Source organism: Sceloporus undulatus, chromosome 9 (assembly GCF_019175285.1).
Source record: "Sceloporus undulatus isolate JIND9_A2432 ecotype Alabama chromosome 9, SceUnd_v1.1, whole genome shotgun sequence".
Classification (NCBI taxonomy): domain Eukaryota; kingdom Metazoa; phylum Chordata; class Lepidosauria; order Squamata; family Phrynosomatidae; genus Sceloporus; species Sceloporus undulatus.
The window spans coordinates 9,740,967-9,767,413 of NC_056530.1; positions in this window are offsets into that span (position 1 = coordinate 9,740,967).

The window sequence follows — 26,447 nt, forward strand, 5'->3', positions numbered from 1 at the left end:
GGGTCACTGTGATAATGTGATAGCAGCCCTTTCAGATTTCCCCATTTGATGTGGAGAGGGATTTATTTATCTCTGGAGAAAGAGTCCTGGGTAATTTATTTATATTGCTGTTTGATTGAGAGTCTCCCTCCTGCCCAGTGCGTCTGACTAAAACAAAAGCTGATCCTGGAGAGAAGTGACCAGTGGGGTCCCAAAGGGCTCTGTCCTGGGCCCAGTGTTATTCGACATCTTTATCAGTGACTTGGAGGACAGAATTGGGAGCATACTCATCAAATTTGCAGATGACACCAAATTAGGAGGAATAGCTAATACCCCAGAGGACAGGAGTAAAATTCAAAACGACCTGAATAGACTAGAAAGCTGGGCCAAAGCTAACAAAATGAAATTCAACACGGAGAAATGTAAGGTACTGCACTTAGGGCAGAAAAATAAAATGCACAGATATAGGATGGGGGACACCTGGCTGAATGAAACTACGTGTGAAAGGGATCTTGGAGTCCAAGTAGACCAAAAGTTGAATATGAGTCAACAATGTGATGTGGCAGCTAAAAAGGCCATTGCAATTTTAGGCTGCATCAATAAAAGTATAGTGTCTAGATCAAGAGAAGTAATAGTGCCACTGTATTCTGCTTTGGTCAGGCCCCACCTGGAATATTGTGTCCAGTTCTGGGCAAAACAATTCCAAAAGGACATTCAGAAACTGGGTCGTGTGCAAAGGAGGGCGACTAAAATGATGAAGGGTCTGGAAACCATGAAGCCCTATGAGAAACAACTTAGGGAGCTGTGGATGTTTAGCTTGGAGAAAAGAAGGTTAAGAGGCGATATGATAGCCCTGTTTAAACATTTGAAGGGATGTCACATTGAGAAGGGAGCAAGCTTGTTTTCTGCTGCTCCAGAGACTAAGACCCAGAGTAATGGATGCAAGCTGCAGGAAAGAGATTCCACCTCAAGATTAGAAGGAACGTCCTGACAGTAAGGGCTGTTCAACAGTGGAACAAACTCCCTTGGAGTATATTGAAGTCTCCTTCTTTGGAGGTCTTTAAGCAGAAGCTGGATAGCCATCTGTCGGGGATGCTTTGATTGAGACTTCCTGCATGGCAGAATGGGGTTGGACTGGATGGCCCTTGGGGTCTTTTCCAACTCTACGATTCTATGATTCTATGATTCTACGATGAAGCAAAAAGCCTCAATGAGAGTCTCTCTTGCCATATGAACACATACGCACACCAAAGCCTCCAAGTTTTACCCTTAACGGATTGTGGCAAAAATCCATAATTTTGCCCCCCAAACCTGACCTCAACTTATACATGAGATCGACTTACAGTTGAGTATATATGGTAACCTCCAATTTTATATATTTGGTTGTTGCCCTTCAAGTCGTTTCTGACTTGTTGTTCTGTGCAGCCTTAAAACCAAATGCGTAATCAAATCTGAGCGGGTGATAAATTTCCTTTCCTAAGCTTCTGATTAACTCCTGACAACCTTTTCCGTCTCCGAATACTCTACAAGTGTTAGCAATGACAGAGCGAAGGAGTGATTTTGTTGCTTGTCACTGTTTGTTCTCATTTGTACTTTCTTGCAGTTACCTTGTAGATGAGGTTCTTACTTCCTTCCTCCTCCTCCAAATGGACTGTGTGTTCCTAATATGATTTTAAGTAGGTTTGTCTCAAAACTCACTTTGGAACTTTGTGTTCCTCTTTGTAGGGAGTCACTCTGCAACTCTTCCTTCACAGCACTTTTTCTTTTTGTGAAGTCAAAGGCTTTCACGGCCAACATCCATAGATACTTGTGGGTTTTTCGGGCTATGAGGCCATGCTCTAGAAGAGTTTTTTCATGACGTTTCGCCAGCATCTGCGGCTGGCATCTTCAGAGACCCGCATTCGTTGCATCTGAGGAAGTAGACTTTAGAATGCATTCTCTGAAGATGCCAAAGCCACAGATGCTGGCAAAACGTCAGGAATAATCTCTTCTAGAACATGGCCTTATAGCTAAAAAAACTCCTCAATATGCTACTTATTTTTTAAATTCAGGCAAAATAGAGGAACGTTCAACCACTGTGTGGCACAAACAGGAGCAGACCAAGACATTTTTGCAGCCTGAGGCAAAGGACAAGGTAGTTTCTTCTCCACTCCATGACCAAAATTCTTGATGAACAAAGAGCTCATTCCCATTGGCAGAATAACACGGGTTGTGATTCGGATCTGCTCCATGTCTGTAACCGATTTTAAAACATCCCTCATTCTTACTATAAAAGGGGATCTTTTTTTTTATGCCACTTGAATAGGTGTAGTTACAAAATCAAACAATCACATAGTCAACCAATCACATATTCTATCACCTGAATATTTTATCCATCAAATAGTCTATCAATTGCATAGTCCATCAATCGCATAGTCTATAAATCGCATAGTCTATCAATCACATTTTCTATCGATCGCATATTCTATCAATCGCATATTCTATCAATCACATATTCTATCAATTGCAAGGGGGGGAATGGTGGATCTGTCAAAACGTCACCCCTCTGCCATTTGACCCTCCTTGTCTTGCAAGTAGTTACAAAATCAAACAATTGCATATTCTATCTATCACATATTCTATCTGTCACATAGTCTACCAATTACATATTCCATCAATCACAAATTCTATCAATTTGTTCTTCCCCTCAGAAAAAATTGACCCTGATCTGACTTTTCCACTGTTAGGAATCACATCAGAACCGATTCTTCTCAAAAGAACCACAAAATAACTACTCCCAAAAAACCCTGAGCTTTTTGTGTTTGCTCCACTTTATTTCCCCTGGAATTGATCCAATGAGGATCAGAATCGATTTCCCATATGAACTAGGGGCATATACTCTGAATCAGGATTTGGAACTTATCGTAGTGGGAATGACCCTAAAGAAACCTTTTCTAATGTATCCAGAATGGTGATGATGTTGCCCGTATAGTTACCACTCCTACTTATGGCTATGTTGGAGAGACAGAGTAACAAAAGCTAAAGGGCTTTGTTATCGTGATGAGCATTTTGTTGTTGTTGCACACCTATAAGTCATTTCTGACTTTTGGCGATCCTAAGGCCAAACCCCAATGGATACCAAGGGCCCGCTGTACCACAAGTAATGTAGTGTTTGGAGAAATCTTATAGCACCTTTGAGACTAACTGAAGGAAAGAAATTGGCAGCATGAGCTTTCAAAGACTACAGTCTACTTCCTCAGATGCACTAGTCTCAAAGGTGCTACAGGATCTCTCTATGTATTGATTCTACAGACTAACAGGGCTATATCTTTGAATTCAACCCTAATGTAGTGTTTATTTGCTTATGTTAAAAATCCTTATTTTTCAGGTCAGGCTTAGTGTTGAGATACATTGAACTATGGTCGCCCCTCCATTTATATGGGGATCCGTTCCAGACCCCCTGCGAAAATGGAAATCCACCAATATTCAAGCCCTATTGGCTTGAATGGCAGTGTGCTTCCGTGGGTACCTATGGACACGCACCACTTTCATGCGCATCATTTTCTGTGGGTACTGTCATTCAAGCCATGGGCATGTGCCCCATTTTAAGTCCCTCTGTTTGCCCCTCGCGAGTAAGTGAGGGACACAGATTTGAAGTTCGCACAAATGGAGGGATGACTGTACTTCCAACGTTTCCAAGTTTGTAGAAAATGCCTTCCTCCATAATCTCCTCCCAGCCAACAGAATGGATGAAGAGAAGAGATCATTTTGAGGGGCACACAATTCAAATAAAAATTAGAGGTGAAAGCTAGCTATTGTAGTTTGGTATCAAGAGAATACAAATGGACAATTCTTTTGTCAATGGTATGCTTTTCTTCTTTCTTCAGCCTCCTTCAGGGTGTGACAAAACACGTCTCTCTGCATGAAACTATAATTTGTGAGCAGCGACAAATTTGCTGTGCTTTGAAAAGACTATAATTATTCTAAAACGTTTTCTGCGGTTGGTTTTACCTCATTCTTGATTCATTAGAAATATCATTATACCTCAAAGGTTTGTTTCCTTCCCAGCCGTCTGTCTTCCCAAATGGGGCCGGCAGCACGAACTGTTTTGTTAGAGCATCCAAACCCGACATACAGGTTATTGAAGTAAATCTGAAGCCAGACCGACATGTGTCACTTCCATTAGTTCCGTGAAATATAGAGGGGAAACAGAGAGACTTATTAGGCCTGTCACAAGAAGTGATGTTCGTAGTCATTGGTCCAGGCATGCCCAAGACATAGGACCAATTTGATTTCTCCATTGCTATGAGCCAATTCAAGGATGTTTTGTAGATTAATCATTGCTTGCACAACATATACACATACACACAAGGAATGGGGAGATCACTGAAATCCACTTCTGATGGGTTTTTTGGGGGCTTTTCAGGCTCTGTGGCCATGTTCTAGAAGAGTTTATTCCTGACGTTTCACCAGCATCTGTGGCTGGCATCTTCAGAGGATGGTGGCATGGAAGAGAGTTGGATAACGTCAGGAATAAACTCTTCTAGAACATGGCCACAGAGCCCGAAAAGCCCACAAAAAGCTATGGATGCCAGCCGTGAAAATGTACAAAATGTACTCCATTCTTTGCTTAATGTAAGTATTGGGTAGTAACTGTACAAACGGTTTTGGCCATGAGACTTGACCCGCAAGAATTTCCAAAGCCAGAAGGACCCCACCTAAGGGGTGAAACATCAGCGATGAGGAAAAGGAGTTGCAAAATTACACCCTGAAACTGTTTGGGTGTAACATAAGGTGGAAAAAAACGGTTGTGAGCAATGAATTAGAGTCTTATGAAAATAAAATGCATCATCCTTTAATCAGGAATGGTATAAAAGCTCTGGAAACACAATGCAAAAGCATCAGATCCTCACAGCATTGTGGAAGTCAACTCAAGTTGCTCCTCACTGTCGACTCAGGTGAGCTCCATTGAATTGTAGTTTAACTGGGTAAAGTCTTTGGGTATTTTTTTATGCCTTCTTCCTTCCTTTCTTTCTTTCTTTTACCAACTTTGTTGGATTGTTCTACGTACAAACTGTATACTCTTTCCTTAGTCAATTGAGAGAATAGGATTTCAGAAGAGAAACCAACATTGGTTTCAAACATGGGTGACGTAGCTGAATAAGATTTATTGATTAAGAGTTTCTTGGTTGATCCCAGCTTTGTCACCTGTTTCTCAGCTGTTTGAGGGCAAGGTGGCATTAAATAACGTTGACTCTTAGTAAAGCTTAAGGACAAGCTTCCTTAGGCTACTTCTGGTGCCCACAGAGTCTACCACTGAGAAGGAGATGAGCACTAATACAAACAGTCCAGATTAGAGTAGATTCATTAAATCAGTGAGATTTAGTAATGTGTCAACTCACAATCTAACAATGGATTGGTCTACTCTAGTTGAAACTAACTAGTGGACCAATGTGTCCATCTGGCTTAAAAATAATCTGCTAGGTGATATATATTTAGCCACCAGGCTTTTTCCAAGTGCTTCCTATACAGAATTATAGGCCTCATTCCCACTATCTTTTAAACCGGATCACAATTCGGTTTGAACTGGTTCAAACGACACTGGTTCCCACTTAAATCGATTTGGTGAGCTGGGCCATGCACCAGGCCCATTTCACCCGTGTTTTTTTGATGCTGATTATTTCCACATCTTTACACCAAATCGATTCACTGTAAGTGTGAACCACAAGTGGGCAGAAACAATTCGAATTTGCCCTTCAGCCGCTTGGAGCCAAATCATTTTGAATCGATTCATTCTTGAACGGGAACCACAAGTGGGTTGTTTTGATGCCAGAAAATGCGATCGGGGCAAGTGTAGTGTGAACCACGATCCAATGTCGAATTGATCCATCGATTCGGATCGCACACTGATTTATCTGTAAGCGGGAATGAGACCATAGAAGAAGAGAACTCCAAGGTCATATAGTCCAATCCTAGTTCAGGAAACCATAGCTAAGACATCTCTAAGATCCTCCTTTGTTAATAAACTTGCCATGAAGGGGAATCCAGCACCTTCCTAAGTAGTCTATTATATTGTCAAACATCACTTATCATCAGGATATCCTTCCTTAAAACAAGCATTGTAGGTCCTCAAAACAATATTGGAAGATGGGATCAACCACTCTGAGATTTGTATTTTACTAATCCTTGGCTGTTACATAGAAGGAAATCGCGTATAGATATATGTTCACTATATCTCCATCTTGATGTTTCCCTTTAGATCCTACACACCAAGCCGTCCAAGATGTCTTTCGGTTACAACCAGTGCTATGCCAGCTGCCCTCCCACCACTGTGACCATTCAGCCTCCGCCGTTCGTCCTGAGCATCCCAGGGCCATCTCTCTATTGTCCAGACCAGCCTCTCTGCATTGATCAACACAACCCTTGTGCTGCGATCCCATACTACGAAGGAGGAAGTTATGGAAGATACGGCTCCTTCTTTGGCAGCGCAAGCTCCGGTTTAAGTGCCGCAAGCGTTTATTCCCAGAAATCGCTGTCAAGGAACCAGAGTGTCTGTGGTCCCCGCCGATGCTTCTAAACCTTGAAGGCACCACTTACGCAATGAAGACGATGCGGAGCACATCCGTTTGGAACCTAATATCTTGAAGTCCAGTGACTCTGCATAGCTGGGCCTCGGAAATGTATGGTCGATCCTTGTGTTATGGGCTAGCAGTTTTCAAATAGTCTTCCTTTTGTATCTCCTGAGAAACTTCCTCATTGTTTTTGGCCAATCCGTTGCACTTGTTTAGTGTCTTTCAAAATTTGCTTCACTCATCCGCATGGGAGATCATCCCCAATAATGTGAGAAAGTGTGCCATTTGTTTTGAATATTCCATTTTCTCATATCTGCTATGCATTTCTGTTTCCATGGCTGTGTCTGGTTTTGTATTTCTGGGATACTTGAATCAACAAATGCTGTATGTCTCGCTGCTTTGAGAATAAAATGTTTATTGCATCCAAGATTCCCGTTTCTGTTGCATTCCTACCATGCCCTCTCATAGCAACCTAGGTTTAGATGGAAATTCTAGCCATCGCCCCCACATTTGGTTGTGGTTCCTGTTGACACAGGTGGGGATGTTTCCCTTATTTGTTTATTTGATTCATATCTCACCTTTTGCTCAGTATAGGAGCCAAAGCAACTTGCAATGCATTAAAACAAAATAGCTAGACTAGTATAAGGCACAAAAGTTTTCACAGAATCATAGAGTTGGAAGAGACCCCAAGGGCCATCTAGTCCAACCCCTTGCCATGCAGGAACTCTCAATCAAAGCATCCCAACAGATGGTAATCCAGCCTCTGTTTAAAGACCTCCATAGAAGGAGACTCCACCAAACTCCGAAGAAGTGTCTTCGATTGTTGAACAGCCCTAACTGTCAGGAAGTTCCTCCTAATGTTGAGCTGGAATCTCTTTTCCTGGAGCTTGCATCCATTGTTCCAGGTCCTGTTCTCTGGAGCAGCAGAAAACAAGCTTGCTCCATCCTCCATATGACATTCCTTCAAGTATTTAAACAAGGCTATCATATCATGCCCTGTTGGGAAGTCCACTGGTCTGCCAAGTGAATCTCATTTCTACAAAGGGATGGAGTTCTTCACGTCTGAAGAAAGTAGAAGAGTTTAGCATACAGGACAAACCATGTCATTCATAAAGCCTTGTCCTACAAGAGAGGAGATTTGGGAGGGCAAATGGGTCAGTTGAAAAGATCATAATGTAGGAAGTCCTAATGAGAGGCGACACCACTCCAAAAAGATGGTCCTTGCTTGGACGCCAAACACAAATGCACAGAGAATCAGCTACCCAAGTTTTATTGTATATGTTGACACAGGTAGAGGAAGAAGCTTCAAAGAGGAAGCTGTTACAGAACTTTTTAAAACCATCCATCAGAAACTTAGAATAGAATAGAATCATAGAGTTGGAAGAGACCACAAGGGCCATCCAGGCCAACCCCTGCCATGCAGGAACTCTCAGTCAAAGCATCCCGACATGTTTCCCAATAGGCAAGTATTCTCCAATGCTTCCCTATGGGCAAATGTTCTCCAGTGTTTCCCAGTTCTGTATGTATCTCTGCAGGCAAGTAATTCCCAATGTTTTCCTTTAGGCAATCATTCTCCTATGTTTCCCTATGGGCAATATTTCCCAATGTTTCCCTATGGGCAAGTAATCCCCGATGGTTCCCTATGGGCAAGTAGTCTCCAATGTTTCCCTATGGGCAAGTAATTCCCAATGGTTCCCTATGGGCAAGTATTCTTCAGTATTTCCCTATGGGCAGGTATTCTCCAATGCTTCCCTATGGACAAGTAATTCCCAATGTTTCATAGAATCATAGACTCATAGAGTTAAAAGAGACCACAAGGGCCATCCAGTCTTCTAGTAACTTGTTATTGTTGTTCTGTGCCTTCCCTAGCATTATTGTCTTTTGCAACGAGTCGCTCCTTCTCATGATGTGGCCAAAGTATGGCAACCTCAGTTTGGTCATCCTGGCTTCCAGGGAGAGTCCAGGCTTTATCTCTTCGAGGACTCATTATTTGCCAGGTAGTCGATTGCAAATATGAGCATCTGAACACTTTGAGATGTGCACTGAGCACTTCTGATACACATCAGGCTTTCATCTTGTGCTCTGGCACATCCTACTTGGTGCATATCTGTGAGCACCTTGATGTGCATCAATGCCCATTCTTTAAGTGCCCATGATTTGCTACCACACTACAGAGGTGCCCTTATGTTGCAATGTTATGGCAAAACATAGGAGAATATGGAAGCTGCAAGAGGACAAAAAGCTTGAACAGACAGGCCAAAATAAAGCTGCTTTGGGTCACATTGGAGGTTTGCATGACACATGCATCTTAAGAGGCCAGAAGCTGTGCCAAAGCTGTGCTCCAGTCCTTAAGACTGGAACATGGCTTTGGCACGGCTTCTGGCCTCTTAGGACATATGTGTCATTTAAATAGCATTCCTCCAAAGTGACCTGAAGCAGCTTTATTTTGGCCTGTCTGTTCAGGCCCTTAGTTCAATTTTGCACACATTTAAAGCCATTTGTGAGGCCCTGAACTGCATGTATAATACCAGCCATGATATTTATTTATGTATGTATTTAATATGATTCATGCTTAAGACTGGTGGCACCTTTATTTATTTATTTATTCATTTATTTATTTGACTTTCATATCATTGCACACTGGGAATCCCCGTAAAGAACTAAAAGAAAGGATAACCCATTTGGGGGTGAAAAACCCATTTTCTTTTATAATAACTTTGCTTTGAAATGAAAGAGTATGAATATGACAGGAAACTGGAATCTTTGATGCAATAAATGTTTTATTCTGAAAGAATAGCCAGCAGAAAAAGGTGCCATTGACAGTTTCAAATATCAGAAAGGGGAAAAGCAGACAAAGCAGTGGAAATACAACTGCGAAAATGTGAACTATTCCAACTAAATAGAGAGAGTGCCATGCTTCTTCGCGCCATGGAAGATGATGTCCCAGAAGGTTTCCAGCATGTCCAGGATGTTACAACAGAAATGTCTTACTGTCCATAGAGGAATATAGGATTTTCTTGTTGTTCTGTTCCTTCAAATCATATCTGACTTTTGGGGACTCTAAGGTAAAGCTATCACAGGGTTTTTGTGAGGCTGAGAGTGTATGCCCAAGGTAAGCAAGCGGGTTTTGATGGCTTAGTTGGGAACTAAACCCTGATCTCCAGAATTGTAGTCTAATGATGAAACTACCACACACCATGCTGACTCTTATAGGAATTTCATAGCAGATGCTAAAGCAATTGAGAACTTTTAGCCCATAACACAAAGATTAGATATACAAAGCAGCTCATCATCATCTTCATTCCACGGAAGGTGGCTTCAAAGACTAGTAATGCTGGCAGAGGTCATAAGTGATGTTTTTTTGTGACAGCGATTTCTGGCGATAAAGACTCGCCGAGCCGAAGCCAGAGAATCCACCACCAAAGAAGGACCCATATCTGCCATGACCTCCCCTTTCACAGTATGGGACCATGGCACAAGGGTTGTGTTGATCAATGCAGAGAGGCTGGTCGGGACAGTAGAGAGATGGCCCCGGGATGCTCAGGACGAAAGGCGGAGGCTGGATGGTCACGGTGCTGGCAGGGGCGCTGAAATAGCACTGGTTGTAACCACAAGACATCTTGGCGGACTTGGAGTGTAGGATCTAAAGGATGGAGAAAAGATATAGTATATCAGCATTAAAAAAAGTTATGGTCTTGCAACCATCCAATTCTATTGTTCATCACTGATTTCAGAAATTACGGCACACGGGAGTCTTCCAGAAGGTATTCTAACTGTGAGGTATCCAAATCGTAGGAAGAACCCCTAATGGCAAGTGCTAGTTGTCAGTGAGGTGGAATACCTTCGGAAGTGGTGGACTTCTCTTCATTGTTGGTTTATCAACAGAAATTGGCCTGTCAAGATGCTCTCTCTCAGTCTTACTACCTTCACAGGTAAGGTTGGTGAGGACATGAGAGAGAGTCTCCTCAGTGGTTGCTTCCCAATTGTAGACTTACCTCCCATGGGAGATCTAGGCCTCATTCCCACTTACAGATAAATCGGTGTGCTATCCAAATTGATTGATCGATTTGACAGCGGAGCGTGCTTACCACTACATTTGTCCCAATCACATTTTCCCCCTTTGAAATAATCCGTGTGTTTTCCCATGGAATCTCGCTAGTGTGATAAACTCCAAAGAGGGTGAGTGAGAAAGCTGGAATCAACCAGCCACCAGCCAGTAAAACCTATGCAGCTAAATTCCCCATATTTGAAATGCACATCAACCATACATGAAATTCTCCATATTTGAAATGCATATCAACTATCCACTCAAAGCCTTCAATTTCATATCCACTCAAGGGGTGTTTTTCCTTCTGAAAAAATGTTATGTTAGCCAGCAGAATATAAAACTCCGCTGCTAAGCAATTGGGAAAGGCAATTTTAAAAAGAAAAGAAGGAAGATTTTTTAAACCACACACACACACACACACACACACACACACACACACACAGAAGCTCCTGACAACGCTTACCTGATTCTGCACCGGAGATGCAACTGGAATGTCAGAGCTTTGCAGAGATCGAATGCCTTTGCTTCGAGTTTTCTCCGTTTTTATACCATTCTCCAGGTCTGGGTGATGCATTTGTATTTTCATACACTTCTAATTAAATGGCTCATAACATTTTCCCTCATGGAACACCCAGGTAGCGGAAGGGAGTCATGTTGCAACTCCCCGTCCTCATGGCTGATGTTTCATCCCATAGGCGAGGTTCTTCCTTCCTCGGAAATGGTTGTGGGTCATGACTGGGCTCCAGTTTGCAGTTGCGGTTGGATTCTGATTTAAATCCAAGACATAAAAAAATATTGTGCTTCTTGGGTATAACCACCAGAAGACCTATGTAGTCTTTTCCTCCTTCCTTCTCCTACTGTGTAGTGCAGTACATTGAGAAACTGGAGCGTGTCCAAAGGAGGGCGACTAAAATGGTGAAGGGTCTGGAAACTGTGCCCCATGAGGAACGGCTTAGGGAGCTGAAAATGTTTAGCCTGAAGAAAAGAAAGGTTAAAGGGTGATATGATAGCCCTGTTTAAACATTGGAAGGGATGCCATATTGAAGAGGGAGCAAGCTTGTTTTCTGTTGCTCCAGAGAACAGGACCCAGAACAATCCAGGAAAAGAGATTCCACCTCAACATTTGGTGGAACGTCTTGATAGTAAAGCTGTTTGATGTTGGAATATACTTCTTCAGAGTATGGTGGAGTTTCCTTCTTTAGAGGTCTTTAAACAGAGATTTGGGTGGCCATCTGTCGGGGATGCTTTGATTGAGGGTTTCTGCATGGTAGAAGGGGGTTGGACTGGATGGCCCTTATGGTCTCTTCCAACTCTAGGATTCTATGATTCTCTGACTCTCCAGGGTAAACATACTCAGCTCCCTAAGTCACCCTTCTTGGGGTAAGTCTCATTTGAATGCAGACTTTGCAGATGGTAATTGTGATTCAGGGTCAAAAAGATGTAAACAGACATTAGAAAGGTTCCATTTCAGGATGGCAAATCCCAGCATCCCCACAAATCCAAGGACCGTAGGTGCTCAGGCATTTTAGGAGCTGTAGTGACAAAAGGAACTTTCCCCAAGCTCTGGCTTGGGAAGGATGGCCAATGAGTCAATCATGGTTCGCTCGCTTCCTTTGCTTGCCTTCAGGGCGTGACGGACTGAGTCTTTCTCTCACACGAAGATGTAATTAAAGGGCACCAACAAATTTGCTGTGCTCCTCAATGACTGTAATTATCCCAAAGTTTTTTCTTTTCCTGTGGTTATCATTACTTGACTCTCGACTCGGTCAAAATATTGTCATACCTCAAGGGTTTGTTTCCTCCCAGGTCACCTTTCTTTCAAGCTGGAATGGCATCACTTGCTGTATTGCGAAGACGTCCAACCCTGCATGCAAGTTGTTTGGGCAAAACTGATGCTAGGCGACTGTATGTCATTTCCTGCACTTCCTTGGCATCGGTAGCAGAGCAACTTTGCCATTTATTCATCATAACTACGCTTTGGCACCAGTGACCCAACCCAAAGGGCTGTTTTGGGCATGCCCAAGAGGGCTGGATGGTACCAATTACATTTCTGCCGAGCTGTGAACCCGTTCAAGAATATCTTGTTGGTTAATCATGGTCTGCATATGTACACCTCGGAAATAGGTGGATCCATCAGGTCTGTTTCTGCTGTCATTTGCTTTTCCCAGGCAACAAGCATGTCCCATCCCATGAGGTTGGGTGGGCATTTTTCTTTGCCTATGAATATTGCCAAATGTTCTTTCCATCCCAGTTCCTGAGCATTGTGGTATAGACCTTTATTTCCTAAATCATAAAAAGAGCTGATAATCTGAGGAGCAGCAAAGATGGAGAGACAAATTTTTTGTGGGTTTTTCGGGCTCCGTGGCCATGTTCTAGAAGAGTTTATTCTTGACATTTTGCCAGCATCTGTGGCTGGTATCTTCAGAGAATATTGGCATGGAAGAGAGTGGGGTATATATATTGTGTGACCCCACTCTCTTCCATGCCAGCATTCTCTGAAGATGCCAGCCACAGATGTTGGTGAAACGTCAGGAATAAACTCTTCTAGAACATGGCCACGGAGCCCTAACCCCCACAAAAAAACTATGGATGCTGTCCATGAAAGCCTTCAACTTCACAATGGAGAGACAAGTTTATGACGACTTACATATTAACTCAGAAAGAGATGGAAAGATTAATATTAAAATAAGAATTGCTCTGCCACCCTTAGCAGTTCTAAGTAGTCAGCAGACCATCAAAAATGCACACATTTAACAAAGGGAATGCATATTTACATGGAATGAAAGCACATTAATGCTAGCAGGATTGGCACAAGCCGTAATTATATCATGCAAGAAAACATACCGAAGGCGTGTGGCAAAACATCACTCCCATATAAAAACAGCTCTGCACAAAATGGGAATTTCAAATAGGCCACCAAGGCTTGGTGGGGAAAACAAACAAACACATGTGGGCGGGACGGGAAAGTATATAGCATTCCAACATTTTCTATTGCAATTTCACTTTTTATCAAAAGAAAAAAAATGTGAAAGGGAGGAAGAAGGTAATCCACCCCAATTCTGCTTTTGATGGATTGGTTTGAATTGAAGGCAACTTCCAAAGAAAAGAAAGTACAAGGAGGTGATCTCTACTGATCAATTCAAGATCATTTCTTTTGTATGATACTTTTTGTTAACATAAATTGATATACTGTAGCCAGGTGGAGGAAGAGATGGTGAAGGCTGATAGGGCAAAGTGGGAAGCAGGGGAAACGGAGGACCCAGGAGAGGTTTGGCAAAGAGAGACTCCGCCCAGGGGGAAGGGATTAAAAGGCGAGGGACAGGTGGACAAGAGGAGGGTCCGGGAACGCGGAAGACTGGGACGTGCAGAGGTGGTTGCAGAAGGGAGAGGTGGACTAGTAAGGAGCCCAAGATGGGTAGGCTGCCCGTTACCTTGCAAGGGCGGCACAATCTGCTTAGAGTCAGGCCCCAGACGGAAGTAGTACCGCCGGACCCCAAGTTGGAGGGAGACTTTAGGTACCCCCACGAGGGAGACTGGAGAAGACAGACCACAGGATCCCTGTCAGGTGAGTGGTAGGACCCCAATGGGGAGCAGTGGGAGCAGAGGCCAGGGCCAGAGTTGAAGGAGAAGGCTGACGCTGAACCCTCCGAGAAGTGCCGGGGAGGTGGACACGTGGAGACGATGGACCCGGAAGCGTGAGCATGAAAGACTTCGGGTTGGAGGGCCACGGTGAAGTAACCAAGCCTGGAACCAAGTGTATTTATGTTGTGAAAGTTTATTAAGTTCTGTTTGAGTAAAGTTTAAAGCATTTCAGTCAGCTACTGAGCGTCCTTAACTCCTGGTAATCGAAACCGAAGGGAGCTCACCTGTGGTGCCAGGATGTCCCAGGGAGTAAACGCTCTGTCCACATATACCTTTCCTTTTTTTGTTTGTGACCGATGAAAAGCAATTTCCTAATTTAGGATTTCTTATATATTTCATGTCTTTTTCTCTTATTTTCCTTTCTTGGATACAGATTATATCACTCTTTGGTTTTTCTAAGTGGTGGAATATAATGCTTCTTTTGTATTTGGAATTACTTCCTTTCACGTTCCATGATGTTATTCTTAATGCCATAACTTTAATTTGCGCTTGGTGTTTTCAATACAATATTCATTTTGTTTCAATGTTATTATGGGATCTGATGGATTCTTGGGCATATGGTGTTGTTCATGTTGTAGTTGTTTTTCCTGAGATTTAATATGTCCAGCGTTTGCGCATTGTTGTCACTAGTATTTTGACCAAAGCCACGGTTCCACAGCAACATATTTATGGAAGCCCAGTTGGTGATGTTTAGCAAGTCACACTCTCTCAGCTTCAAAGGAAGTCAATGACACACATCCCCTATGGATTTATCTTGCCATAGGAACCTCATGATATCTTTGCCTTAGGATCACCCCACATCAGAAATAACTTGAAGGCACACAACAAAGGTGTGTAAGACCTTCACCTGTCAAATATCTCTCTAGCATTTTATTAAAAAGCCTAACCTTGAAAAACTTGTTATACCTGAGGAAGAACCATAAATTATTTTAAAATGTGGTGTGTGTTTTTCTTTTACCCCCTTTGCTTCAGTTAAGATTTGGATATCAACCTCAACATGAACAGCCCCAAATACCTGACCCATAACACTTTCCACTGTAAGACAGACAGCCTCACCTTTTGGGTGAAGCATCGACGTCGAGGAAGATTGATCATGAATAAATCACATTACTCTATGAAAATGAGTTGGATGTTAATGTGAGATGAGGGAAAAACCATGTTAGCAATGAATTAGAATCTCATGAAAATAAAATGCACTCTCCTCCTAGGGATGGTATAAAAAGCTAGCGAATGCAAAATCAGAGCATCGGATTCCCAGACAGTCTGCTTCGGTTTGACCCTTGGTAAGTTCAGCTTTTGTTTCAACTTCTGCAGCATGGTTTGGTTGAGCTTTTTTAGCCTTTATTATTTAAATCTTCAATTTAAGAAGGAGAATTGGCTTTTTGTGGGTTTTTCAGGCGATGTGGCCATGTTCTAGAAGAGTTTATTCCTGATGTTTCGCCAGCAGCCTTGGCTGGCATCTTCAGAGAATGCTGGCATGGAAGAGAGTGCCTATTTGTTGGGCAGGTATAAAAATACCTCTGTTCAACTAAGATTGTGTGTTTGTAAAACTGGGATAGTGGAGGATATGAACCTTATCTTTCACATTGCCCCCTCTATACAGCCCTTAGACAAAGGTTCCTCGATTATATTTTACCTTCCTTTTCTGACCAATCTAGTACCCAGCAGGTATGTATTCTTTTGGCAGGTGATACATACATTACTTCCATGGTGCCAAAATAGGCTTTAGCCACTAGCAAGATTAGGCTTAGTTTGCAAGCTGGGGGGTGATGATTAGAAGTCTCATTTGTCATTGTTGTTGTTGTTGTTGTATTTTACTGATGGTCTCCTTATAAATTTTGTGCCTTGTTTTTATACATGGTTTCTTTATTCTTTGGCTCGACCTGTATTAAACTGTGACGGTGTTTAATTTTAAATCCCATTGATTCAAAGGATCCGGTCAAGTTGGGACTAGCAATAGGACACAGACTAGGGATACCTTATTCTCCAAATTCCTATTCTTCGGGGCCATAGGTCCTAAGATCCTCAATTTGACTACAGTGGTAATTTATGTCTTTTTGACTCTTGTATGAGATCTCTTCTCCTACATGTACTTTTGCAGATCCACCTCTCTACTCCACCAAGATGTCTTCTAGAAGCAACCAATGCTATGCCAGCTGTCCTCCCACAACTGTGACAATTCAGCCACCACCTTTTGTCCTGAACATCCCGGGGCCATCTCTCCACTGTCCTGACCAGCCGCTTGCCATTGAACAATTCAACCCTTGCGTTCCTGTCCCATACCATGAAGGAAGAGGCCGCGTCGACTATTCCTCATTCTTTGGTTGTCCATGCTCTGGTTGCAGTCCTGCCAGCATTTATTCCCATAAGTCACAGTCAAGAAACCACAGTGGTTGCAGCCCCTGCCAACATATCTGAATCCCGAAGCCAGAATCCACAGAAACGAAGGTGATGAAGAATCAAAGGCAAGAGATCACCACCAAGTGAATTTTTTAGACCCAGCTTTGAGTAATGTATGCTCCATCTTGGTGTTATGGGCCGGCGATAGCCATACTTCTGCTGTAGATCCTCCACTTTCCATTACTGTTACAAAGAAACACCTGCACACTTGTGAATACCAATGCATTGTCAAAGAAGCTGAGCAATGTATGTGGGTCCAGGATTTGTTAAGGTTGGGGAATGGGAAAAGTTTGTTTAGCCTCATTGTTGCCCTGGTTGAAATGGAAGGCTTCCATAGATTGATGGAAGCATCTAAATTGCAAGGAAAGAGGGCTGGCCAGGTGATCTGTATGGAAGAGTTGTCCATTGTATGTATTGCATGCACTTACTTTGCAGTGGTGTTTGATGTTCCTGCTTTGCACTACTACAGAGATGGGTGTCTCTTCCCTTTCGCAATAAAGCCTGCATTGCATCAACAATCCCATTTTCCTTTGGCTGTTTTATGAGTTCTCATTCATTATGGACTTCCCTGGAGCCAATGAGTTAGACACAACTATGAGGAATGCAAACATGACTGGGACAATGGGACTTCTAGTCAAACATTATTTCTAAACATAAGTGTATTTACAGATGTATCCAGATGTGTTTTTACCGGGGGGACAAAATAAGAGCTTTGCCTCCAATGCAATTTTATTGTTGTCATTGTGTGCCGTCAAGTCATTTCCAATTTATGGTGACACTAAGGCAGTGGTTCCCAACCTTCCTAATGCCGTGACCCTTTAATACAGTTCCTTATGTTGTGGTGACCCAAACCCATGAAATTATTTTCATTGCTACTTCATAACTGTAATTAAATAGGTGTTTTCCAATGGCCTTAGGCGACCCCCATGAAAGGGACATTCGACCCCCAAAGGGGTCCCGACCCACAGGTTGGGAACCACTGCACTAAGGTGAACATATCAAGGGGTTTCTCATGGCAAGATGGCAAGATGCAGTTAGACTTTGCCTTCCTTTGAGGTTGGTTGACTTTTCCAAGGGCATCCAATGGGTTTCCATGGCCAAGCAAGGATTTAAACCATGTCCTGGAGTCATAGGAGATTATCACATGCAAAAATAAAACAACTTACCCCTACCGCGATACAGTCACTTACAGGATGCAATCGGGAATTATCACACGAAAAATGCGATAATTCCCAATTGTGTCCCTAGTTCCAGAGACATACCCTCCTTTAACTGACTTCCAGGATCCCAAGAAAGTAGCTTTTTCTTCTTCCCTTTTTAAATCACATCAATGGAAGAGAGGCATTTGTGATGCAGTAAAAGGCTTTATTTCGAAAGCAAGGTCAAGTTTCAGATAGCATAGAAGTAGAACATCAGATGTAGCTATTAAATGGATTTGGAAAACAGAGGTCACCATGCGGCACTGGGTCAGTGTTCCTACTCTGGTAAATGGAGATGGCTACAATGAAGATAGCTTTGGAAGGCCGTGAAGTATCTTAATTCTGTCTGTGGGTACAGGATCCAAGATTGGCTTTTTTTTTTAGCATGGAAGATCTACATGCCTGGAAGAAGTATGTACTCATCTCCTACCTCACCCAGACCACAACTCATCCGTTTCATCAGGGTCCCCAACCTTCTGGGTAGCCTTTTCAAGAGGCCAAAGGGGCTTTCACAAGAACCAGGACAAGGATGTTGACTCTTCCAACCTAGCCATGCTTGCCTAAATCTAGATCCAATCCATATGAATCAGAATGTAAAGAAATGGGACTTGTTGTTAGGTATCTCCAAGTTCACTCTGACTTGTAAGTCAAAGTGTTTCCTTGGCAGGATTTATCCAGAGGAACTTTGTCATTGCCTTCCTTGGCTGAGAGCGTGTGACTTTGACCAAGGGGTTTTCTTTTTATGGCTGAACAGAGACTTCAACCCTGGTTCCCCAGAATCCAAGCCCAATACTCAAACCACTATACTCAAACTGAAATAGCTTCTAACGGTGGTTTTCAAATGCCCCTCATCCTCACCGAAATCCCCCATCCCAGCCCTAGAATGTGATTCAGAGTTTCCGGTTACACATTAGTGTTCCTCAGTTGTGAAAATGTTAACATAGAGTGAGAGAAAAACTGGAAAGGGGAGAACATAGTCCAAGCGTCGGACATATTAAACATGTATTTCCAGACTTGACGTCTATCAATTTCCGTCGGTCGGCACATCCCAAATTTCGTACCCCAAGCTCTTTGTTGTCTACGTTCAGCAGTCGATGGCTCTCATGTTTAGCATTTCTGGTGGCGGGTTTGCTGACTCTGGACCTTGGGCAAAGGCTCCTGAGAGGAAACGCTAGTAGAACTGAAGCTGCAGCTGGTCGAACGGGGTCTGTAACGGCTTATTCCTTCGCTTTGTTGGATCGCGGCACAGGGGTTGCACTGGTCAATGCAAAGTGGTTGGTTGGGACAGTAGAGAGATGGCCCTGGGATGCTCAGGGTGAACGGCGGTGGATGTATCATCACCGTCATGGGAGGGCAGCTGGCGTAGCATTGGTTCCTTCCACAAGACATCTTGGCTGGATTGGTGGTGTGGGTCAAAAGTAACACATAATAATCAATAGCTGATATAGCACAGAAGGTCCATTATATATATAATCTCAGTGTTTGTAGTTTATAAGATACTTTCTTGGATCTATGGACCTTATCACGCTAGAGGAATCCTGAACAGAAATGGGATTTCTCAGCGGGATTCCTTTAGTGGCATAAGGTCCTAAGGCTGTGAAACGGATTGCTTCATCCATCCCTGAATTTACATCAACAGTACATTGAAAAACTAAAAACAAAAGCAAACATTTTAGTTCAAACTTTGGAATATTTAATATAGGACTTGGATAAATAGTATGGGTCCAAAAGACCTTCCAGCAAGACATAGCTAATCCATTTAAGACAAGTTACCAGACCTTTGGATTTTTTCCTGATCCAATTGCCTTGCAATTCTGACTACTAAGGATTTGCATGAACTTAAGCCCTGTCATTTTGCATTACATTACATGACGGGACCTTTGTAGCACCTTTGAGACTGTTTGAAAGAAATTGTAGCATATGCTTTTGCAGACTTAAGTCTACCTCCTCAGATGCATGAGTTTCTACCTTGACTACCGATATTCTGCAAATGAATTTTCCTTAAGATGTCGGAGTGCTCATGGATACTCCATATCATCCTAGTTGCTCAGAGGTAGAGGATAAAGCTGAAATTGTAGATTGTTGAAGGAAAGAAAATTAGTATCATGGTTTGTCCAAGTTAAAATGCATCCAACAATACTTACCAGACACTGCAGTGAAAAGTGCTCAAGTGTTGCAACTCAGTGCTTGAAGGAATCTGATGGTCCTGCTCTTCGTCTCCGAACGGTTTTATACCCTTCCTTAAGCGCTCTCAGACAATGACACATTTTCTTCTCATGCAACGATAATGAAGTGCTAACAGCATTTTTCGTCGTGTTTGTCGTAAGGAGTGACTTCAGTCTGAGCGATTGTCCTCCGACGACATTTTTTGCCTTCTTTATGTGAGGCCCCAGACTGTCCCAAGAAGTGATTTCACTCTCCGTAATTGTCCTTGACTCATCATTTGTCCTTCTCTGTGGGTGAGGACCTGTCTTTGGACATTGCTATGTTTTAAGAGTTCCCAAAGTGGCTTTGGTTTGACTCAGAGCAGACTCCTTAATTTAGGGATTTAACGCTTAAGCTAGGAGGGGACAAAGCGATGCCACAGCACTTCAGTTGTGCCAAAATGTGCCAGTGCAGCCTGTCAAGTAATCATGAGAGGATAATGGGACAATGTTATTTTAACAGGCTATATAGCAAGGGAGAACTTCTTGATGCTAAGAGCTGCTTGACAGTAGAAGATGTTGCCTCATTGGGTGGTGGAGTCTACTTCTTTAGAGGTTTTTAAGCAGAGGTTGGATGGCCATCTGTAAGGAGGTGCTTTGTTTGTGAGTTCCATCATGGCAGAAGGTTAGACTGGATGACCCTTGAGGTCTCCTCCAACTCTATGATTCTATGACTCCATTCTATGGAGTTCTTTCTTTTCTCTAACGCCAAGAAAACACCATGATAGGTTCATCTTAGGACCACCATAAGTGAGAAATGACTTGAAGATGCACCACTTCCATCACAAGGGTGGTATATTGAAGCTTCAGTGCTGAATTGGCCATACATCATCCTGCACTAGAAGCAGGGACTGGGACTTGCATTGTCCAGACTGGTTGTGGTGAGGACAGGGGGAGGACAAGTGATTTGGCCCATGTGGATACATGAATGTTTATGGCCTTTCCAGAATGGCCTTTCCAGAAGATCTTAGAACTCCTTTGGGCCCATAAAGGGAGGTCAAGATTGCGCCTACGACAACACAGGAATGTGAAAGCAGGTCCATTTTTGTTGCTAGCTGCAATACCCTACATTAGGTCACCAGGTGGCACCAACTGATTGAAATTACACTGTGCAGGAAGGAACTTCTACCAGATATATACTCCTCCATCCCAAACCTGAAATTCTACTAGCTAATATTGGAGAGGCAGTGTTGTGTAGTGGTGAGGATTACAAGGCTGTCCAATTGTCTTGCTTGTTCGGCACAGGTTATGAGTCCTGGGATGGGATGGGGCAGATCAGAAGTAGATCTGGTGGATCTAATCCAATCCTGGCCAAAGGGTCTTAGCATGGGTCAAAGTGACCTGCTGTTTGCCACTGAATTTTGTGGAAACTCTGTAGCAAACCCTGATAGACCAGATGGCCCACACACCCCTTACCTATGTCTATCATTGCCATTAGGGAGAAGACCCCATCACCATGTCTGATGTAGAAACAGGGTGCCTGGCCATGTGGAAGCACTCAGTTTCCACATTAGACACTGTGTCACGGGTCTTCTCACTAGTACTAATGGCAGAGGGAGGTAAGAGGTGTGTGGCAGTAGTTGGTCAATGGTGGATGGGCAAGGAAACACTTGCTGATCCCCATGCCAGCCCAGGGACTGATCCAGGTTGGGACCTGTATCAGGATAGCATGGTCTTGGCTGGTCTATCTACTCAGCCCCTAGGACTCTGGTAGATGAGGGTTCAAATCCTTCTCAGCCATGGAAACCCATTGGATGAGCCTGAGGAAGCCACAGTTTCTCAGCCTCACAGGAGGGCAATGGTGGATCTCCTCTGAGACAATCTCACCAAGAAAACCCATCATAGGGTCACCTTAGGGTCACCGTAAGTGAGAAAAATGTCACAAAGGCATACAACAAGTACAACACTGCATGCACCGGAAATATGTTGTGATATCATATCTTTGAAGCATGTGTTGCGTACCAGAAAGTCCAGTGGCTTCTAGGTCAATGCCATCAAAATAGGCCATTTGAATGATTTTCTGAAGTGTACTGATTTAAGAAGTTGCAAATGATTTCTATAACCCTTAACAAGACTAGGTTGATTCATTTAGTCCCTCTTCCATTCTTTAAGATATACATTTTTGGCACAAGACATTGATGGCAGTGGAGATTTTTCTGGATTGTTCTCCTTTTGGGAAGCTTTTAAGGCAGAAGCATGCCATTTTAATATTTTATTAATTTTGTTTTAAAATAAAAGAGAATTAAATGCCAGATTTCGCTGTGTTTTTATAAGTAGATGGTTGGGTTGGACAACACATAATCCAAATTTAGGTTTATATTGCAACTCCACCTGGCCTAAGCTTAGCTCTGATAACCGGGTGTGAGCTCTTCTTATAATACAGGGAGCTGGAAAATCAATTCCATGCAGATTAACAATCAAACATGGATTATAAACTTCCTGCAAACTTCAAAAGATGCCGTAATCTAGTCAGATATCAAAGCAGTGCCATATTACATATTACAACGGGGAGAAACTATATGATAGGGAGGGAGAGGTAAAGATGAACTCTTAGATAAAAGCTGTTGGTTTGGGTTTCTTTTCAGCTTCATTGCATGCAAAGCAGCACTAATGACTTGTATTGGCAAATTTGCAAAAGCAGTTATTGCTTCATTCTCATTGTACGTTTTGAGAACCGGGTGCGTTGCAGCAAAAGTGGATGCTGCATTTAAACAGTAAGACATAGCCTTTCAAGGCATGATGTTCCAGCTTTCTCTGTACCATGGCTGTGATTTCAAAATGGCACAGCAACAAAACTTGAAAGCCCCATTTTGGAATCATAGAATCACAGAAGAAAAACAGGATATCAATTTGATAAATCAGTACATTTGAGGAAGAGTTCTTAAATTGTTGCTAAGAGATCGTTTTCCCAGAAGAAATGTCTGCAGAAATTCAAGGGAAGTTTAAAATAACAATGATTTCCAATGCTCACAGTGTTGTTGTTTTTTCTGTAGGGTGGGGTGGCCAAGTTGCGGCGCATCAGCCAACACACTACATATGGCATTCCAACATATAGGGCTGGAAAACGGATAAGCAACAACAAAAATGTTGCAATAAAGTGAATAATAACCTGGCAAACCATGGTGTTTATAAACCCCATGGGATAAACTAGGTAATGATTATTGGCAACTATGGAGTGATCATGAGATGCGTAGGAGTGAAGACATCCACTCATTAAAACTTGTGGTTTCACAAGTGATGAGAACTGACCATTGTGGGAACTATGCTGATGATGTGGTGGATCCTATGTTCCTTGGGATGTATGTGGTGGATCCTACGTTCCTTCCAGAGACTGGCATTCTGTTTGTGACATAAGCATGCGTAAGTTGTGTTAAACATGTGGAGTGAATTATTCACAGCCACAGACACTGGACTTTTTCACACAGGAGACAAGTTTTCACACGGTAGTTTCCGTTATTACCCAATGATGCGTCCATTACTGTTTAAGCATGGGACATGAATGGGAGAAGCGCTTAAGAGTGTGATAATCTTCACCCCGATTGCACTATTACCACAATTTAATCACTGACAGTGGTAGAAGTAGACTTACATGCAGCAACGTTGTTTAGTAGGATTGCACCTTGGACAACAGCACTCAGTCGTTGGCATGTGTTGCATAGTGCAGCCATTCCGGGTGGCGCTTGATGTAGGATATTCCTTCATTTGGATATATCTATGCTACTTGAGTTGTTCTCCAACTGCAGCCATAGAATGCCTGGTAAAGTCTCTGCCCGGATCTCAAGCATTTTGGTTGCAAAGAAAGGAGAAACAAAGTTAGTTTAGATGAGTTGCCACCTACCAAATCCTGTACTAGGGGTCTAGCTACTGTGAATGGAGAGGAAATTAAGAGAGTCATCCCCCAAATAAAAAAGCAGCTAAGTCAAATGGTTCCCCTTCCCAGTCCTTACATTTCAATCACTTTGGCTGAACATTTAGAAACAAAGGCCCGAGACAGACAGACGAGAAGTGGTGTGGCGCCACCAATTCTAGGGTTCCAGAGCACCCAGCAACCACATGCTCTGGAACCCTAGAATGTGTGTGCTGCATCCATCATGCGGCTACACAGGGGCCGTCATTGTGATGTAAGCAATCTGCAGAGTATAGACGTCGCTGTGTGTTGCTTACATCACAGGTGTTGCCAATGGCGCACTCATGACATGCACCGGGCACCTTAAAAAGAACCCGGTTTTTCCAAGTTCTTTTTTACTTTGGAGGGACACCTTACGGTTTAGCTGCTGCAACATCCCTTGGGAAGAAAAATGAATGCGTTTTGGGGCAGTATGTACCACGCCAAAGTTTAAGCATCAAAAGCAAAAAGGGCCAGACCTAGTGACCAAGGGAATGGGAACACAGAAAATAGAAGATCTCTAGGTATCAATAATTTTCAGTGTCTCGCTCTGGAATACTAGGAATCTGGGGACTGAAGGAAAATTTCATTGGAGGGCAGAAATATTATTTGGAGAGGGGAGTACCCTTGTTCCCCCCCTCCTCTCATAACTATACTTGAACACTATTGTCATTCCCGACAAGAGTAAAACCATTGAATCCATGATATTTCTATAAGTGATGGCTCAGCATCCAGTTCTCCTTCTTACTGCACTTGTGGCGAGAAAGGGCTCATGTGATAAACTTAGTCTTAGTGGTGTTGGTGGAACAGACGTGGGTCTTTCTTTTTCCTCCACTCTTAGGCAAGCCACAAATCAGTTATGAGTAAGAGATAAACCATTAAAATAATTGGAGGTGTTGTCACACTAAGCAAAACTTCATTGGCAATTAATTGCAAGGGCTTACAAGGGAAGGTCCTGATGCCCTGAGGGCTGAGTGGGAAATGGTATAAAAAGACTTGCAGATTTGGGGCTCATCCATCTTCTCCTTCTCTCACTTGAAACCCTTCGTTCAGCTTTGGCTCTTTTGAAAAACCGGTAAGGTTCATTCGATTCTCCCTCTCTTCTTCCTATGTCTTTCTTCTCCTGGAGGAATCACTGCAACTTGCTGTGTAACTCCTGGGCCTCATTCCCACTACCTTTTAAATCGGATTGTGAATCAGTTTGAACCTGGTTCCCACTTAATCCAAATCGCTGAAGCGATTCTAAGGGGGGGCATGCTTTTGACCCATTTTAAATGGAATCTTTTTTTCCGCTTATTTTTCTATAAATCAATTCCATGCAAATGTGAACCACAAGCGGATCAGAATCAATTCAAATTTCACTTTCGGTCAGCTGGAACCAATTCATTTTGAATCGATTCATTCGCCATTTGATGCCAGAAAATGACAGGGAATGCTATCGGGGCAAGTGTAGTGTAAACCACGCTCCAATGTTGAATCGATCCATTGATTCGGATCGCACACCGATTTATCTGTAAGTGGGAATGAGGCCCTGGGGTGGCTTGTCTACTGGAAAGAAAGTCCAGCTCAGGATGCATGTACACTGTAAATGTAATGCAGTTTGACACCTCTTTATGTGTTATAGCTCCATTCTATGCAATCTTGGGATTTGTACATTTACAAGAAATTCCCCTTCTCTGCCAAAGAGTATTGATGCCTCACAAAGCAACAAATCACAAGATCCTGTAGGATGGAGCCATGGCAGCTAAAGTGGTGTCAAACTGCATTATGTCTACAGTGTGGATGCACCTTCAGCAAGGTTTAGTCATGGCTGAGTGTATGCTCAGCAATTCAGCCTTAAACATTTCAGTGTTGGCAAGGTTACATCATGGGTGTGTGTGTGTTAGTTTTCCAGGATATTTGTCTGACAAATCAAGTAGGGATTCAAATATGTTTCAGTTTTGCAGGTATGCTTGGGAAACATGTTTATCAGTTGTTAAGAAATTCTGACAAGAGGAATTACTGGAATCTGAAAGGCTGTAACAGAGAAAAGGAGATATTTTCTGATGTCCCAACGAATAGGACCAGGTCTAATGGTTTTAAATTACAGGATGGTAGATTTTCATTGAACATTAGAAGGGAACAATGTGAAGTTGAAGGCTTTCGTGGCTGGAATCCATAGTTTTTTGGTGGGGTTTTCGGGCTATGTTGCCATGTTCTGGAAGAGTTTATTCGTGACGCTTCACCAGCATCGGTGGCTGGCATCTTCAGAGGATGTTGGCATGGAAGTATATATATCTCACTCTCTTCCATGCCAGCATTCTCTGAAGATGCCAGCCACAGATGCAGGTGAAACGTCAGGAATAAACTCTTTTAGAACATGGCCACATAGCCCCAAAAACCCACAAAAAAACTATTAGAAGGAACTGTGTGACAAAGAAATTTCAGCAGTGGAACCAATTGCCTAAAGAAGTGGTGGGATCTCCTTCTCTGAACATCTTCAAAAAGAAGCTACTTGCTGGAGATGTTTTTGGTGGAGATCCTGCACTAAGCAGGGAG